Source organism: Lepidochelys kempii, chromosome 9, assembly GCF_965140265.1.
Source record: "Lepidochelys kempii isolate rLepKem1 chromosome 9, rLepKem1.hap2, whole genome shotgun sequence".
Lineage (NCBI taxonomy): Eukaryota > Metazoa > Chordata > Testudines > Cheloniidae > Lepidochelys > Lepidochelys kempii.
In genome coordinates this window covers 81,325,994-81,340,090 of record NC_133264.1, presented here as the reverse complement: position 1 = coordinate 81,340,090, position 14,097 = coordinate 81,325,994, and positions in this window count along the sequence as shown.

The window sequence follows — 14,097 nt, the reverse complement described above, 5'->3', positions numbered from 1 at the left end:
TGGATGAAGGGAAAGCAGTGGATGTATTGTTTCTTGACTTTAGCAAAGCTTTTGACACGGTCTCCCACAGTATTCTTGTCAGCAAGTTAAAGAAGTATGGGCTGGATGAATGCACAATAAGGTGGGTAGAAAGTTGGCTAGATTGTCGGGCTCAACAGGTAGTGATCAATGTCTCCATGTCTAGATGGCAGCCGGTGTCAAGTGGAGTGCCCCAGGGGTCGGTCCTGGGGCCGGTTTTGTTCAATATCTTCATAAATGATCTGGAGGATGGTATGGATTGCACTCTCAGCAAATTTGCGGATGATACTAAACTAGGAGGAGTGGTAGATACGCTGGAAGGCAGGGATAGGATACAGAAGGACCTAGACAAATTGGAGGATTGGGCCAAAAGAAATCTGATGAGGTTCAATAAGGATAAGTGCAGGGTCCTGCACTTAGGACGGAAGAACCCAATGCACCGCTACAGACTAGGGACCGAATGGCTAGGCAGCAGTTCTGTGGAAAAGGACCTAGGGGTGACAGTGGACGAGAAGCTGGATATGAGTCAACAGTGTGCCTTGTTGCCAAGAAGGCCAATGGCATTTTGGGATGTATAAGTAGGGGCATAGCGAGCAGATCGAGGGACGTGATCGTCCCCCTCTATTCGACATTGGTGAGGCCTCATTTGGAGTGCTGTGTCCAGTTTTGGGCCCCACACTACAAGAAGGATGTGGAAAAATTGGAGAGAGTCCAGCGAAGGGCAACAAAAATGATTAGGGGTCTGGAACACATGACTTATGAGGAGAGGCTGAGGGAACTGGGATTGTTTAGTCTGCAGAAGAGAAGAATGAGGGGGGATTTGATAGCTGCTTTCAATACCTGAGAGGTGGTTCCAGAGAGGATGGTTCTAGACTATTCTCAGTGGTAGAAGAGGACAGGACAAGGAGTAATGGTCTCAAGTTGCAGTGGGGGAGGTTTAGGTTGGATATTAGGAAAAATTTTTTCACTAGGAGGGTGGTGAAACACTGGAATGCGTAACCTAGGGAGGTGGTAGAATCTCCTTCCTTAGAAGTTTTTAAGGTCAGGCTTGACAAAGCCCTGGCTGGGATGATTTAATTGGGGATTGGTCCTGCTTTAAGCAGGGGGTTGGACTAGATGACCTCCTGAGGTCCCTTGCAACCCTCATATTCTATGATTCTATGAGTTGCAACAGAAAGTCCTGGCTGGAATGGGCCATAGAGACTCCGCTTTCCCTAGAGTTGGCCCCTCCAGGACAGATTGGATGCATGTTGCCAGAGAGGCATAGCACTTATGATGTTGCTGCCAGTGCTATATTTTTTTCTCTGGGTAGAAAGATGGCTTCAGTTTCAAGGACTGTCAATCAGAGAACTTCAAAGCAGCACTGAATTCACTTGGAAAACAGGAATGCATGTATGTCTGTGTTCTTCCATAGGGAAGGAGAAAAAGACTATGCATGACTGTGATGCAGTTTCTCCCAAGAGAAGAGAAAAAAACTGTAATTAGAGACATGCTCCACCTATGGGGTGATTGACTGATTGCTTCCCTGCTACAGGGGGCAGATCTAGATAATCCTCCATGAGATCCCCAGGCCTTGTGAGGTGCTTGAGGGAGCTCAGTTGGAGCTGGCTATGTGGAGGAGAATGGTTGTGTTGCATTGTGGCTAGAAAGCTGAGGCACAAGAGTGGAGCAAACTCCTGTGGTGGGCTGCTGGCACAAGGGCCCAGGCACCAGGGAGGCAGTCCAGGCTCACTGTTAGATACCAGGGAGCCCCTTGCCTTCTGACATAGGGATGCCCTTAGGGTCACAGCCCAGTTTACCAAGCTATCTAGATCACGCTGTTCTTGTCATTTTTTACCACTCCCCCAATTTTTGTGTCATCTACAAAGTTTATCAGGGATGATGTTGTTTTCTTCCAGGTCATTGATAAAGATATTGAATAGCCTTGGACCAAGAACCGATCAATGGCAGACACTTCTGTCAGTTACCTGTGAGACCATTTGTGAAGATACCAGGAGACAATTCAAAATTTTAGGACCTATGCTGCAAGCAGTCTACCCACCAACCCTTGTCAACACTATCCACCACTAATGTGCCTCATATCTGACCTGAACAGGACTTCATTGGGATAAGAAGACTGTTCAGTCTCCATAGCTCTGTCAGTCCTTGGCTTGTCTACTGAGACTGTCCAGAAGGCTGCCAATTGGACTCCTCTCACATGGCCACTTGTCAACCTTCTTTAAAGTGTCTTCACCTTTGTGAAAGGGTCCTCATTTAATTAAGGGTTAATTCCAGCTCCACTTCCCACTCCGTTTAAACAGAAGCTCAAAGGAACAACTATAAAAGTAGAGCTGGTTGGACAATAGCCTACATTCCGGGGGGGAAAATCTCAAAAATGTGAAGTTGGTTTCTTTTTAAAGTGGTTGAAATGGACTAATTTTTCCCCAAAAAATGTTTATAGATTTTTTTTCTGTATTGTTTCTGTATGTCTATAGAAAATGTTACTGAAATGGTTATCCAAGTTTTTTGTTACCCAAGTTTTTTTCAACAATTGTACATTTCTCTAGAGTTTTTCATCCTACAGGACCCTACTTTATGAAATTATGTGTGCCAGGATCACTTGCTCAACCTTGGAATGCAGCTACTTCTGGGTTGGAATGTGGCTGCTAGCATCACATGGCAGATATTTAAGGAGACGAGGTGAAGAGAAATGTTTTAATTGAAAGTACAGAGGGAGTTTTGAACAGAATGTAACCCCTCATGCTTCCATCGTGCAATGGGCTCTATGAAGACCTTTGAAGTCAATGGGCTTCCATGCCAGGGTCTGCCCATGTAGAGATAATTGTAGAACTGGGGCCTGAAACTGGAGTTGATCAGGACCCAACTGGATAGCTGTGATCCATAGGCAAAGAAATGTGTAAGGCAACCATCGCCTGGAGAACCTGTCAAAGAAGAGCCACGAGGATGATTAAAGGATTAGAAAACATGCCTTATAGTGATAGACTCAAAGAGCTCAATCTATTTAGCATAACAACGAGAAGCTTAAGGGGTGACTTGATTATAATCTATAGGTGTCTACATGGAGAACAAATATTTAATAATGGGCTCTTCAATGTAGCAGAGAAAGGTATAACACAATCCAGTGGGTAAAGATGAAGCTAGACAAATTCAGACTGGAAATAAGGTGTACATTTTTGACATTAACCATTGGAACAATTTACCAATGTCAATGATTCTCCAACACTGACAATTTTTAAATCAAGCTTGGATGTTTTTCTACAAGATCTGCTCTAGGAATAATTTTGGGCAAGTTCTTTGGCCTGTGTTATACAGGAGGTCAGACTAGATGATCACAATGGTCTCTTCTGGCTTTGGAATGTATGAATGTCACTCCTGACTTGTGAAGAGGAGTGGGGTGGCAATTGGAGGACAAGCTGTAAGTCCTTCCTTCCACCCAGGACCCAGCCAGTGCTAAGTTCACAGCGGCCATACTATCGTCCTGAAAACAGTGCAGATTTTGGTGGGAGCAAATGTCATCCAGCTTGTAGTTTCCTGTTGTGGCTCTGATGGGGGTATAGCTGGGAGGGTTGTTTAGGATTCAATACAGAACTCATTTTCCTTGGCATTTTATGAGCTAATAACCTCAGCACATCTGTAGGAGCTATTTACTGCCAGAGGGAGATAAAATTATAATTTGTAGATTTAATATTTTTTTAAATGCTCTTTTTGTCCCCTCTGCTTTGCTGCCTTTTCATAGCATGTTAGGAATGATTTGGGTTCCCTTCCTTTTTCCATGGTAGTTTATGAACCTGCAGCTAATAAAATTGCAGGAAAATCAAATTCTATTTCAATTCATTCCTTCATTTTTTTTTAAATGGGAATTTTCTTTGCACATCCTTGGTGTAACTTAGTTGACAGTGATGTGAGCTGCTTGTAAGGCTTGCTGCAGAATACATTTCATTTCTCATTCAAAGGACGTGCTGGATTTTAATAATTTCCAAGGGCAGGAGTTGGTACTAAAATAACAGGCTGCTGCTGCTGTTCCTGTTGCCTTCCCAAAGGTTTCCAGGCACCTGGAAACATGATACTAGAAACATGACTGCAAACAAGGGCAGCATGCTTTAGAACCTCCCGAGAGAGGAACGGGAGAAAAACCGAGAAGTCCGCTACCCATCCTTGCTAAATATATAACAGCCTCCTTCAAGTTTATGAATAATGGGGGCATTCCTCCATTGCATGGGGATCCATTATGGAAAAGGGGCAGAAGTGGCTCTCAGGGAGTACCCCCAGAATAAGGAGTTTCTAAGTTGCGTAGGGCTGCAGCATCAGCTCTTCCCAAAGCTGCCACCATAGAGGGTGTGCTGGGGAGGGAGACAGTGTGCATATGGCATACTTTGGTCCAGCTAGTCTGGGCAGCTGGATGGTGCCTAAATGGCCACGGGAGTCAGAGTGTAAGTTAGAGCTCTAATGCTGCTCTAGCTTACCTGGGGGAGAAGGGGAGCAGACAGATCACTAAGTAGCCTGAGAATATGGAGAGTACAAAGTTGGCTCAGTTACTTTTGTCCCCGCTTCATTTCATGGCCTGGTCTGAATTGTTCAGGAACTGACGATGAGTCTGGCGAATGTGTCCCACAGAGGTGAATGTTCTTTGTTCAAGCTTTTCAGAGAATTCTGAGCCTGATAGTTGTTTGGGAAAGCGATGCTTCTGCTATTCAGTATTTGACATAAATGCTGTGTGGCTGGTTCCCTAAGACACACAAATGGATGACTGCATGTTTTAAGGCAGGGTAATAACAAATGATAAGTAATGAACTTTTGCTATGTATTTTCATTCTCACCCTCCCCACCTAAGCACTGTTGTGAGATTAAATTAATGTTTGAAAAGTGCTTTGAGATCCTTGGCTATAAGATGCTATAAAAATGTGAAGTGTTCCGTTTGGGGTTGTTTTTCACCCATTGTTACATTTAAGAGATGCATCTAGCCACTTGTCAGTTTCCTCTTTGCACCCATCTCAGCTCTCCAGATTAGTCTCAATAGCTGGCCAGGCTGATTGCTTATTGCCCTTGTTGCTGAGTCTGAACTTTGAATAAAACATTTCTTTGTTATTGTAGCTGATTGATGGCAGAACTTGGCTGAGGCTGGTGACTGAGAATGTTGATTTTTCCAACAAAAACTGTGTGCTGACATCATCAGTGATTTCTGCAGGGTTGAGCTGGAAAGTTCAGAGAGAATTTTCTTCTTCTGTAACATTGGTGAACTGGGACATGCTGATTCCTTCATTGGAATAGGATGAGTCATTGCTGGTTTTGTCTCTGCCCTTGGAATGAGAAATCAGATCAAGGGCCCTTTCACAAATATCTGTGTAGGTCGGAGTTAAAAGCCTAATGACATTAAAATAAACCATATAAAATATCCCAGTTGTGACCAGGGTCCGAGGGGAGCCGCACTGAGGTTACTTAATTAGGGCAAACTGCAAAGAATGTGGCAGACAATCCCCAAAGCTTTTGGTCATTCCAGTAATTAGATCCACCAAGCTAGCTTCAAAACAGCTTCTATAATTTGGATTAAAACATAAAATAAGTTTATTAACTACAAAAGTCTAGATTTTAAGTGATTATAAGTGATAGCAAACAGATCAAAGCAGATTACCTAGTAAATAAACAAAACCGCAAACTGAGTTTAACATACTAGATAGGTAGGATATGAATTAGAAAATTATCACCCTGAGCGATAAAGAGGCTGGCGGATTCTTAAGGCACAAGCTGCCTAGGCTTTTCAGCTTGGGTTTCTCAGGTTTTCATACACAGGCTAGAAATCTCTCTAGCCTGGGACCATCATTTCCCTGCTGTTTGGTCTTTATTTCTCAGGGGTTTCCAGGTGTATTGTTGTAGGGAGTGTGAGGTCCATGTGTTAAACTTGTACACTCGCCAGATTTGACCAGGGCAGGACGGTACCGCTCTGGGATCCTAGGCTGGGAGGCTGGTGGTTAGAGAGCCTGTGTGTAACTGCAACTGGGTGTGTCCTTACCTGTGTGAATGCTGGTGGAAGTGCAAGCTTGGAGGGCTTTGCAACTTGTCACAGCAGCACGTGTGAGAGGGAGCCCAGGCTGGTGGGTCAGAGGGCTCAGTGGTAACCCAGTTCCAGGTGGCATCCTGTGCGGGGAACCCATCACACCAGTAACCTGTTTCACTAAAATCAGTTTTCATGTCCACTCTTGTATGTGAGCTGTGAGTGAGCTGGTAATGGCTGCTGTGCTCGTCTACGTGGCTGCTATATTATTATTTATTGTTTGTGTTGTCCCATTGGTGGACATGATGGTTTACAGATTTGTAAAGGTCTAGTGTCATTCATTGCTTCATAAAGTGCTGTGAGGTACCTGGAGCAGGACTGGAATTCTCTTCTGTGTCTCTTCTCTGCATTCTGATCAGCCATCTTTCCACCCTCTAGATCACAGACACCCAGAGCAGTCATCTGGTGTATTGATTTTTGGCATGGTGTCAGTGAGTTCCCGCACTGGTTGTACAGTTTTCTCATTGCCTCATCCTTGGCTGTTGTGCTTGATGAATAGATATCCATTCTCTGTAGTTCCTCTGAAAGAGGGATTGAAATGGGACTTAGCGTTTACGAGATCATATGCCAGTGGGGATATTGTAGCATCCTAATGCAGAATCCTTTTCTCAGCTGTCTTTCTCTCTCTGCCTCCTCCCACAACCTGAAGTGGTGAAGTTAGCACCACTGAATGTCAGAAGGCCTTAGCTGCCAGGATCTTTGCACAGTGCAATTTCATTGTTTGAGGCTGTGCGCAGACATTCCAGGGGCCAGTGTCCATTGTTGTCCTGCAGCCTCAAATTGCCCTTTTCTTGTTAGTGTGTCTTCTGGAGGATTTGGTTCAGCTTGTTCTTTCTGGTCTGTTGCACTCTGGGTTGTTACTGACTCTTCCTTGTTGGCTTGGAGATCACAACTCATGGCCTGAGGGTTCCTTTCCTGCAGCTGATTGAGAGCTCCTTAAAGCCCTAATCAATGAGGCTTATTAGGGTACATCTACACAGGGATAAAAGACTCACGGCATGGCCGTGGCTGGCCCAGGTCAGCTGACTTGGGCTCACGATGCTTGGGCTCTGGGCTGAAAAATTGCTGTGTAGACGGTCGGGCTTGGGCTGGAGCCAGAGCTCTGGGGTCCCTCTACCCTCGCAGGGTCCTAGAACTCATGCTCCAGCTGGAGCCCAAGTGTCTATACTTCAGTTTTTCAGCCTGGAGCCCAAGCCTCATGAACCCTAGTCAGCTGACCTGGGCCAGCCATAGGTTTTTTATCCCTGTGTAGATGTACTCTCAGTTATGCCTATATTGCAAAGGTATGCACACAGCACTAACCAAATGTCCAGCATCTTGTCCAAGCATGCACTGGACCAATGTGAAATCTGGGAAGAATTCTCTGTGGAGGGAGTCTCTTCTTTGGCTTTTCTAAAGTCCTGGACAGGACATTACAATTGGCAGGTATATTTTCATGCCTTAGGCAGTGAGAGCGGGGACAGCAGCTATTGCAATGACCTCCAAGTTCCTTTTATTTACTATGTAATGTGGGTTGTTTTGTTTGTTTTTTTAAAATATGTTGAGACCCAGCCTGGGCCAGTATTATCTATGCCTTCCCATTAATATGATGGCCCAGGGATGTGCCTGCATGGTGCATGACAGTGTAGGAGATCTGAGTTTAGCCCTTCACTCCCTGTTGACTGAAGAGTAAACAACATGGAGCCAGCTATGTGTAAGCACATAGTGTGATGATGAAAGTTCTGTGCTTATAATATATTCATCCCATGGTGCACTTGGGCTTATGCATTTGAGGAGTTGTGATGGGTGGTTTTATTTCTTTTGGTAAGAGTTACTTATGCATTGAACAATCTTTATCCACAAGACTGACTGTAAAAGTTAAGGAGTGTTGACTGGCAGGCCAGATTTGTACTGAGGCCTTCTGGTGAACCAAAATCCAAGATGCTATGAGAATGCTATTAAATTGTTGTAGGATATAGAAAATGCCAGATACTTAAAACTTTTACTGGTACTTGTTGTTTGATTTACTAAGCAATTTTTGCAAGGAATGTACTAATCACAAACATAGAAACAGAAATATATCAGTAATGTACTAACAAAATAAGCTTATGAATAACCTTCTACTCTACTCCATGCAGTGAGGGTGAAGTTGCACTAATTTGTTTCTTTCTCTGCTGTCATTGAGAACTGAGGGGTGCTCGTTTCCTGCATTCTGGCAGCAGTGTGGTACTAGCCTGTATGTTTGCATAAATTCTTCTATACCATCCTTTAAGTACATTTCAATACCATGCATACTAAAGCAAAAAACCCTAGGAGGAGGTATCTCAGGATGCTTGCCTTTTGCCTTCACTTGACGTCAAAGGGCTTGTTATAGCAAATTGGGGAAGGAGGGCCCAAACTGGGAAGGAAATATCCAACTAAGCAAATGTGCCCTTGAGACACTTCTGCTTGTTTGTTTCAGGTCATACAGCTTCCTTTGATCTGTGTCACTGCTGTTCCATCAGCTTTGGTTGGAGACACACTTGGAGTGTGTGAATTCACCTGAGGTCCAGTTTTGAAACATGCCTTAGAGAAATGCAAGTGGGCTAGTCGCACAATAATGCCAGGCAGCAGTGCCATGAGGAAGAGTGGGTTGTAATCTGTCTGAAGGCAGCAGGATTTAACAGGATACTTGACACAAGCCAACCAACAAAATGTAACAGCTCCACCATCTCTTTTCTCCCAGAACCCCTTCCTATGCTGCCCCATGTGTTCTAAACTACATCTTTCATTTTAGCCCTGCTGTTCTGTTCAGTCAGCATTAGGTAAAACACAGTGTGGTGATTTGAGGCACAGGAGAGAATGTCTCTGGATTAAAGCTGTGCCATACCCTCACTCTCCTTTTGGTCTTTCCCAGATGGTCCTTTGCCCCAGATATCTTCAGTGGGCTTCAGGGGAATTCCCATGGTTACAGATGCTAATACAAAAAGGTGAACAGGGTTTCCCTGCCTCATCGTGTCAGGATGCTTTTCCCTCTGGTAATCACGTGGCAGTAGTTTTTTTAAAAGTTGTGAGGGCTGCTCCTTTGGTATGTCTCATCCATCATCGTCACACTCCACTGCTGAGCACAAAAGGCTTTCTACTCCAAATTGCACTGGCTCTGCCCGCCCCAGTCACTTTGGGGTCTCTGTATCCAAATTTAGTTTCACGGTATCTCTAATGGGACTTACCGTCACCAATTATACGTCACCACTTCACAGTGAATATTCAATAAGACCCAAGTATGTTGCTTGTTTCGCTTCAGCCTGTTTTAGCTTTAGTTACAAAATCAGAAGCCTTGCATCCTATTCTGCTAACTCCCCTAAGACCTCTACCAAGTAACCTCTCCCTTTTTCACTGCCAGCCCTCTGCCCTCTTCTTTGCCCTCTGGCTCTTCTAGGCATTCCCAGCCTTTCTCAACAGTTACCTAGCAATCTGTAATGCTCCCATAACCCAGCAGTTTGCCTCCTGTCTCCTTCCATGTTGACCATCCCTTTGATGTTTACCCAGACCTCTTCCATTCTTTCCCTGCTGATCTCATTTTGCTTCTTGGCTGCTGCTTCTCCATCTACAACTCTCTTTAATCTGCTGCTGGCCCTTTTCTGTGCTACAGAAGATCTGATGCCTCTTCACCACTGTTCTATGCTACTTTAGATCTTTGTTGCCCTCACAGCCTTCATATTCTCCACTGACTCTCAAGGCCCTTCCTAGATCTCTTTGGTGGTCCTTCTGGCATGTATCCACAACCTTATTTTGCTAACCTAAGCCCACTGTTGTCACATTCTCTGCACTCACATTTGGTGGGTGAAGTTCATTTGAAGGTACCTAAAGGTATGTGACATTTCAGGATTAGACTGTGCCCTCTGGGCAGGGGCGTGAGGGGAAACCATGGAAGGCATCAGGAATGCCCCAGTTCCCCAGTGTTGCACGCCCTACTCTGCAGTCTCAGGCAATCAGTTGTGTGAGGTACAGTCACCTAATCTATAATAGATGATCCTCCCTCCATCCTTCTGAGGAAGTCACTAATTAATCCACCCTGTGGCAAATCCCATGCCTGCCTCTGAAGCTGGCGATCAATTTATGCCTATGCACGTGGGCAAGAATCACTAGTGTTAAACAATCAAGCCTGTTCTTATTGCAAGGTACCATGGGAATCTATGTAACTATCCACATTTTTCTTGAATCCTGCTGGGAGGATGGGGTTATAATTTTCAGCCCCTGCAGGTGATGGCAAATGATGACTGCCCTATAGGCCAAAGTGTAATTCTTCTAGCTTGTCTGGCCCCTTCTTTGAGTCCTTACCACTTTGTATGAGGAATATGCAACTCCTGCTACATTAAGCACCATCAGAAATCACCCGGTATTATTCATACTTTGCATCACCAGATGAAGTGATCTTGAAACAGGAGACAGATACAGATAAATGCTCTTAACTCCCTACCAAAATCATTGGTCTCTTGTAATTCCCCAAAGCAATTCTGCTATGCATTCTGTTAGTGGCAAATATGTAAACCTAATGCAAAAAAATCACCCTGCAGGGAGGGTGCAGGACTCTTGAAAAAAGGGCTGGATTAGCCTTGATTGAAATAAAACTTCATGAACTTCAGAGAAAACTGGAGAATTTATGAAAAGGATTACTGTCCAACTGTGCCACCCTTGAAATCAGTGGGATGACGTGAGGAGAAAGGGACTGTTCAACATAAGGGTGGCACAATATGGCCCTTAGTGAACAAAGAGTTTGACATACTTTGGCAGCTATATCTTGCATGAGTCCAGGGGAAACTACTGAGTGTTCTTTACGTAGGGATGATCTGTTCTTGAATGTCTTCTACACCAACAGGCTTTCACGGTAACATCAACCATGGATGTTCTTGTGCCTCCTGGTCATGGTTTCAGAGAAAAAACAGGTATATTGAGGTGGACAACACAAAGTCCACTCCTCTCCCGGTTTGTACTGGTGTTCCCCTGCAAGCTCCTGTTACTGTTATAGGGATCTGATACAGCAGTGTAGGTGCAGGTATCAGAAAGCAGTAACTGCCTTACCCACAGTACAGCAAGCACTAATAATAATGGTTAATAATTGCACTGGACTGAAATCAGTCAGAGCCAGTCATAGTGGCACATGGGAAAAACCCAGAGTTGTCCTCAGGCCCTAGCTGCCCCTGTCTGGGCTGGCAGGAACTAGGTGTCCTGCACAGGCAATGTGTTCTGTCGAGGAAGGGGGCAGTGCGTGTCAGATTGCCATTGTTCCTTGAAATCTTCAGGCCTGTCCTATTCATTACAGACCAAATAAATAATCCCGAATGCACCAAATCGTGGCTCAGCATCATGGCACAACAGCGTCACAACTTCACTTACAACATTATAACTCAGTGACATGCTGTTAGCCCAGGGTGATGCTGTGTCAATAGGTGTCATGACAATCAGAATCAGAGCCAAACAATCCCAGTGTTTGGGCAAGTGGTGGTTTGGGTTTAGCCCACTTTCCTCTCAGCCTGATGTGAGCATAGGTGCTAGAACTAGAGGTGCGGGGGGTGTGCCACACCCCTTGGCTTGAAGCGGTTTCCATTATATCCAGGGTTTACAGTTTGGTTCCATGGCTCTCAGCGCCCCCACTATAAAAATGGTTCCAGCACCGCAGGATGTGAGGCTGCTAAGTCACATTACACTTTATCTCAACCTCACAACATACTGGTGGTTTACTGCTTGCCTCAGTAGCTCTAGGAGAGGTAATTGCAGATGTTCTGTTAGGGACAGGCAGAAAGACTGTTACCTCAGTGCAGCACATCCATGTTTCCCACTCCACACCTGCTCTCTTTGCCTTACCCCTGCTTGTCTTTGTTGGCTTCGCTCGCTGCTATGACAACTTGTGACATTCTTGCTTGGGGCATAAACAGTGGAGGACAGGATTTGAAAAATATACATGAATAAAAGGTCAAATCTCTCCCAGGAAAGAATAAAGTTTTCATTTCTTTCAATGCATAGTTATGAAAAGCAAATTAACCTTTGGATGCTTGAGGAATTCATTTTGACAACAGCACAGCTTAAAAATAAACAGGCGCTACTCCAAGCAGTGTGTCCAAAGATGCCCCAGTTTATTCTTCTACTGATCCAGTCCTTGCCTCTGCAGATCAGAATATATAGTTCTGGCTTATAAAGGTCATGCTGGCATTGCTCATCCAGTACAGCCTAGAGGGGCAGAGGGCACAGCACTGGGTATGGGACCTGCTGGGGCAAAATTCTCCATTTATTTCAATGGGGAAATGGGGGCTGCTTTGTGCTATTAATTTTGTTCATCTTAAATCCGCTGCCAGGTTTGAAAGTCTTCTCCTGCAATATTCCGGGGTGGGGTGGGAACAAAAAAAGAGAAGAAAATCTGTGTGGCAACGCAAAAAGGCAGGTGGTGTACCCATTCCTGGCCTAGCTCAGAGACTGTGCCTAGTTAACAGCTGGGTTGTCCCCACTCTCCATCACTACTGACATGATGAAGTAAGGATCCCAGAGTCTCCTGCAGGGACTGCTTCCATGTTTGACTTTAGACTTAGCACAAAGATTATGGAGGCTGACAACAAAGACTTGGCCTTTGAGGATATTGCAACAGGAAAAGCCATTATGACCAGGTGACCCAGTTAGCAAATGCTGTATCATGTAGGTGATGTAAATGGTGTAAAAAGTGAACACAAAATGATATAATTTATGTGCCAGGAAGGAAGAATGGGTAGTAGCAAGAAAAAAACAGCCAACAGAAGATACTAGCTAAAGCAGTCTCCAAGTCCGCTTAGGGATGAATTTGACTCCTTGAGACCATGACCATGATGGGAGCAGGATCAGCCTAGTGTGCCTGCACGCCCTTCCTCTGCGAAAATGATTGATTCCTGCTTTCTAAAATATCCTCTCCTGCTGTAGGTCCAGTGCTTCCTACTGCCATGTAGGGTGACCAGATGTCCTGATTTTATAGGGACAGTCCTGATTTTTGGGTCTTTTTCTTACAAAGGTGCCTATTACCCCCCACCCCCGTCCCGATTTTTCACACTTGCTATCTGGTCTCCCTGCTGCCATGGCTCCTCTAATCAGACTCCGCCAGCAGATTTTATTCTTGTCCTAGCAGAGCTTCAGCATCTCTCCCTATCCTTCCAGTCACCTTCCTTTGGTTTTGTTTCTCTCTGTTTTGAAACAGCTGTATTTTTCTTTGGACTTTCAACTAAAATCAATCTGGTGAAATCAATAATGGGGGGGGGGGCAGGGCGGAGGGGGAAAGGGGGAAGAATAAATAGGGCAGAGTTCCAGCCTAAATTCCAGTGAACTCCTTGAAGAATTGGCTGCCCTGGTTCAAATTCCTCTTGGTTAATAAAGCCAGATACTTCAAATGTGAGGGGTATTTTCTTTCAGTAACCCTCTGAATGACATGTTTATTAGGAAGACAAGGTGGCTGGGTAATATCTTTTATATTTATTTATTCATGTTTATTATTATCTAAATTGACCCTACTGGGGCCTTGAACCGCAGACCTCTTTTTCTAAAACCATGAGATGCTAACACTTGAACTAAAGAAGTAAGTCTGCTAGCTGGAAGGAGTAGCAGGCTGATTTTCTCTTGTGGGCCAGCCATTGGAGGAGGCCAAAGAGTCAGGTTCTCCTAGTATGGATGTCGTTTTTTTTTTTTTTTTTTTGCAGTGTGCTAGGTGCCTCTCACAACGGATGATCTGATATGATTCTACCCTGAGGCACTTACAAGCTAGTTAGGAACCAACAAAAATAAATGCATCCTTTTGAGTCTATGCGGGCGCTGCCTCCTCTGTGTCATCTTGTGAAGAAAATTCTATGTACCGGGGAGATGTACAGCCTAGTCTGTGGACTAAGGACTTCTCTTTCATTGTATTCTACCACGGAGGCAGAAGACAGTTTACTGGGAGAACAGTTCAGATCCCTTAACTCCTTGTCTTGTGCTTTACCCACAAGACTATTCTTCCCGAAGGCAAGGCAAAATCAGGCACCTTGCAAAAGTTTAGCTGTAGCCGTGCATAATACCAGGCA